Source organism: Triticum aestivum, chromosome 6B (assembly GCF_018294505.1).
Source record: "Triticum aestivum cultivar Chinese Spring chromosome 6B, IWGSC CS RefSeq v2.1, whole genome shotgun sequence".
Classification (NCBI taxonomy): domain Eukaryota; kingdom Viridiplantae; phylum Streptophyta; class Magnoliopsida; order Poales; family Poaceae; genus Triticum; species Triticum aestivum.
This window is the reverse complement of record NC_057810.1, coordinates 418735103-418740528: the sequence shown is the minus strand read 5'-3', so window position 1 is coordinate 418740528 and position 5426 is coordinate 418735103.

Sequence of the window (5426 nt, the reverse complement as noted above, 5' to 3'; positions counted from 1 at the left end):
ACATATATATATATATATATATCCAATTGGATGTAAGTTATCATGAACTATTATTGTTGACATTACCCTTGAGGTAAAAGGTTGGGAGGCAAAACTATAAGCCCCTATCTTTCTCTGTGTCCGATTAAAGCTTTGAACCCACAAATATCACGTGAGTGTTAGCAACCGTGAAAGATTAAATGATAGTGGAGTATGTGGAGTTTGCTGAATCAAAGCTCTTACATAGACCCTTCCCGAAAATAAGATGAATTGCAATTGTTCGATGACTAAGAGCACGGTTTGTTTGTTTTCAAGAAAGTTTATGATCTATACTTTAACATGTGAATAGCTTGTTAATTGATCATGAGAAGTTTTATGAGTTGAGCTACTGTTATGATACATAATGATACTAGAAAAAGTGATTGGAACTATCATTGATCAAACTTATGCACTTGCTAGCATTCACACTTCATAAATTATATCTTTTATCATTTACCTACTCGAGGACAAGCAGGAATTAAGCTTGGGGATGCTGATATGTCTCCAACGTATCTATAATTTATGAAGTATTCATGCCATGTTTACAATAGTTTTATATGATTTCATTAGAACTAACCCGGACTGACGCTGTTTTCAGCAAAACTACCAAGGTGTTGTTTTGTGCAGAAATAAAAGTTCTCGAAATGCGCTGAAAATCAACGGAGATTTTTTCTGGAAAATATAAAAAATACTGGAACGAAGAGTTACCGTAGGGGAGTCTCGTGGGCCCCACGAGGGTGGAGGGCGCACCCACCCCTTGGAACGCGCCCCCTGCCTCATGGACTCCCTATGGGCCCTCGACGCCAACCTCTCCTATAAATCCCCAAACTTCCAGAACTTGACCTAGATCGGAAGTTCCACCGCCGCAAGCCTCTGTAGCCACGAGAAATCAATCTAGGCCCTCTCTGGCACCCTGCCGGAGGGGGCCAACATTACCGGAGGCCATGGAGGAGGATCCCGAAGGGGCCATCATCGCCATGAAGGCCAAGGACCAGAGGGAGAACCTCTCCCCATCTAGGGGGAGGCCATGGAGGAGGAAGCGCAAGGGGGAGATCCTCTCCTCCTCTCTCTCGGTGGCGCCAGAGTGCCATCGGGAGGGGAATCATCGTCGCGGTGATCATCTTCATCAACATCACCATCATCATCACCATCCTCATCTATTTTACGTGGTCCACTCTCCCGCACCCCGTTGTAATCCCTACTTGAACATGGTCCTTTATGCCACATATTATGATCCAATGATGTGTTGCCATCCTATGATGTTTTGAGTAGATATCCTTTGTCTTTGGGTTGATTGATGATCTAGATTGGTACGAGTTGTATGTTTTATTCTGGTGTTGTCCTATTGATTCGCTTATAGTTGGTTGCTTGAGAGGTAGAAGCATAGACCCGAGTAAGGGGGTTGTTGCGTATGGGATAAAGGGGACTTGATGCTTTAATGCTATGGTTGGGTTTTACCTTAATGATCTTTAGTAGTTGCGGATGCTTGCTAGAGTTCCAATCATAAGTGCGTATGATCCAAGAAGAGAAAGTATGTTAGCTTATGCCTCTCCCTCATATGAAATTGCAATGACGACTATCGGTCTTGTTAACAATTGCCTAGGATAATTCTGCACACCGGCCCATCCTTATTCCACACTCGCTATTTATAATACTTAGTAATATATTCTAACTTCATGATAACAACACCTACTTTTATGTCTTAGCTCTCCAATATCATGCAAAGTTATCCTCTTCATACCGACAACGTAGTTTTATTTCTCGTTTCTAGTTGGAAGCAAACATTCGGTGTACGTAGAGTCGTATCAGTGGCAGATAGGACTTGAGAGAATATTGATCTTGCCTTTAGCTCCTTGTGGTTTGACACTCCATACTTATCACTTCTGAAAGCACAAGTGCTCCCTAGGTGGTTTTAGTAATTAATGTCAACATATCTCTTGTTGGACTAACGCTTTTATCTAGCATGTTTCAGGTAAGTTCAACAGTGGAGTGGCATGGACTAAAGGATGTGGGAACCCCTTCAAGATGCTAAGGACAAAAGATTGGCTCAAGCTCCAAGCTCAAGACTCTTCATTTTATATTTTAGTGATCCAAGATCACATTGAGTATATAGGAAAAGCCAATACTATCAAGGAGGGATGAGGTGTTGCTTAATGAGCCTCTTGCTTCATGTGCTTTGTGATATGCTCCAAAACCCTCAGCTACTTTCCCACTTCCACAAATGACCTAAACCTAAAGCCAAAATCTGTCACACTAATTCTTCCTATCCAGCGCCACCGATTCCAAAAGTCATAGCCACTGCCACAAATCCTAAGCAAATCGGTCTTACCAATAGGTATCTCGGTCTCACCAAGATGAGATTGTAATCTCTCTATGTATGTCCATTACCAAAATCGGTCCCACCGAGTTTGAGTAATCGGTCCCACCGAGTTTGCCTGACCAACTCTCTGGAAAGCTTGTTACCAAAATCGGTCTCACCGAGTTTGTGTAATCGGTCCTACCAAGATTACGTTATGCCCTAACCCTAACCATATCGGTCTCACCGATTTGCATTTCGGTCCCACCGAAAACCCTAACGGTCACATTATTTGCTGAATCGGTCTGACCGAGTTTAACGATTAGGTCCCACCGGGTTTGGTAGATTGTGTGTAATGGTTAGATTTTGTGTGGAGGCTATATATACCCCTCCACCTCCTCTTCATTCGTAGAGAGAGCCATCAGACTGAACCGACACTTCCAGCATACATTTTCTGAGAGAGAACTACCTACTCATGTGTTGAGGCCAATATATTCCATTCCTACCATATGAATCTTGATCTCTAGCCTTCCCCAAGTTGCTTTCCACTCAAATCCTCTTTCCACCAGATCCAAAACCTATGAGAGAGAGTTGAGTGTTGGGGAGACTATCATTTGAATCACAAGAGCAAGGAGTTCATCATCAACGCACCATTTGTTACTTCTTGGAGAGTGGTGTCTCCTAGATTGGCTAGGTGTCACTTGGGAGCCTCCGACAAGATTGTGGAGTTGAACCAAGGAGTTTGTAAGGGCAAGGAGATCGCCTACTTCATGAAGATCTACCGCTAGTGAGGCAAGTCCTTCGTGGGCGACGGCCATGGTGGGATAGACAAGGTTGCTTCTTCGTGGACCCTTCGTGGGTGGAGCCCTCCGTGGACTCGCGCAACCGTTACCCTTCGTGGGTTGAAGTCTCCATCAACGTGGATGTACGATAGCACCACCTATCGGAACCACGCCAAAAACATTCGTGTCTCCAATTGCGTTTGAATCCTCCAAACCCTTCCCTTTACATTCTTGCAAGTTGCATGCTTTACTTTCCGCTGCTCATATACTCTTTGCATGCTTGCTTGATATGTATTGTGAATGTTAAACTTGTGCCTAAACTCCACATAACCTTAAGGAAACTTAAAAACTGCAACTTTGGTACTTAGTGTCTAATCACCCCCCCCCCCTCTAGACACCTCTTCTCAAGGTCCTACAACTTCCACCATTGGGAATTGCTACAATGATTCCCTGCACTCGGGGATTATCAGATGCTTATGTGAAAAAGCTTCAACCTGATAAGCTCGAACCCAAATCAGAGAAATGTGTCTTCATAGGATACCCAAAGGAGACTATTGGGTACACCTTCTATCACAGATCCAAAGTCAAGACATTCGTTGCTAAGAATGGATCCTTTCTAGAGAAGGAGTTTCTCTCGAAAGAAGTGAGTGGGAGGAAAGTAGAACTTGATGAGGTAACTGTACCTGCTCCCTTATTGGAAAGTAGTTCATCACAGAAATCTGTTCCTGTGACTCCTACACCAGTTAGTGAGGAAGCTAATGATGATGATCATGTAACTTCAGATCAAGTTACTACCGAACCTCGTAGGTCAACCAGAGTAAGATCTGCACCAGAGTGGTACGGTAATCCTATTCTGGAGGTCATGTTACTTGACCATGACGAACCTACGAACTATGAGGAAGCGATGATGAGCCCAGATTCCGCGAAATGGCTTGAGGCCATGAAATCTGAGATGGGATCCATGTATGAGAACAAAGTGTGGACTTTGGTTGACTTGCTCGATAATAGGTAAGCCATTGAGAATAAATGGATCTTTAAGAAGAAGACTGACGTTGACGGTAATGTTACTGTCTACAAAGCTCGACTTGTTGCGAAAGGTTTTCGACAAGTTCAAGGAGTTGACTACGATGAGACCTTCTCACCTGTAGCGATGCTTAAGTCTGTCCGAATCATGTTAGCAACTGCCGCATTTTATGATTATGAAATTTGGCAAATGGATGTCAAAACTGCATTCCTTAATGGATATCTTAAAGAAGAGTTGTATATGATGCAACCAGAAGGTTTTGTCAATCCAAAAGGTGCTAACAAAGCGTGCAAGCTCCAGCAATCCATTTATGGACTGGTGCAAGCCTCTCGGAGTTGGAATATACTCTTTGATAGTGTGATCAAAGCATATGGATTTATACAGACTTTTGGAGAACCTGTATTTACAAGAAAGTGAGTGGGAGCTCTGTAGCATTTCTCATATTATATGTGGATGACATATTGTTGATCGGAAATGATACTGAATTTCTGAATAGCATGAAAGGATACTTGAATAAGAATTTTTCAATGAAAGACCTCGGTGAAGCTGCTTATATATTAGGCATCAAGATCTATAGAGATAGATCAAGATGCTTAATTGGACTTTCACAAAGCACATACCTTGACAAAGTTTTGAAGAAGTTCAAAATGGATCAAGCAAAGAAAGGGTTCTTGCCTATGTTACAAGGTGTGAAGTTGAGTCAGACTCAATGCCCGACCACTGGAGAAGATAGATAGAAAAATGAAAGGTGTTCCCTATGCTTCAGCCATAGGCTCTATCATGTATGCAATGCTGTGTACCAGACCTGATGTGTGCCTTGCTATCAGTTTAGCAGGGAGGTACCAAAGTAATCCAGGAGTGGATCACTGGACAGCGGTCAAGAACATCCTGAAATACCTGAAAAGGACTAAGGATATGTTTCTCGTTTATGGAGGTGACAAAGAGCTCATCGTAAATGATTACGTTGATGCAAGCTTTGACACTGATCCGGATGACTCTAAGTCACAAACCGGATATGTATTTATATTGAACAGCGGAGCTGTAAGTTGGTGCAGTTCTAAGCAAAGCGTCGTGGCGAGATCTACGTGTGAAGCGGAGTACATAGCTGCTTCAGAAGCAGCAAATGAAGGAGTTTGGATGAAGGAGTTCATATCCAATCTAGGTGTCATAACTAGTGCATCGGGTCCAATGAAAACCTTTTGTGACAATACTGGTGCAATTACCTTGGCAAAAGAATCCAGATTTCACAAGAGAACCAAGCACATCAAGAGACGCTTCAATTCCATCCGCGATCAATTCAAGGTGG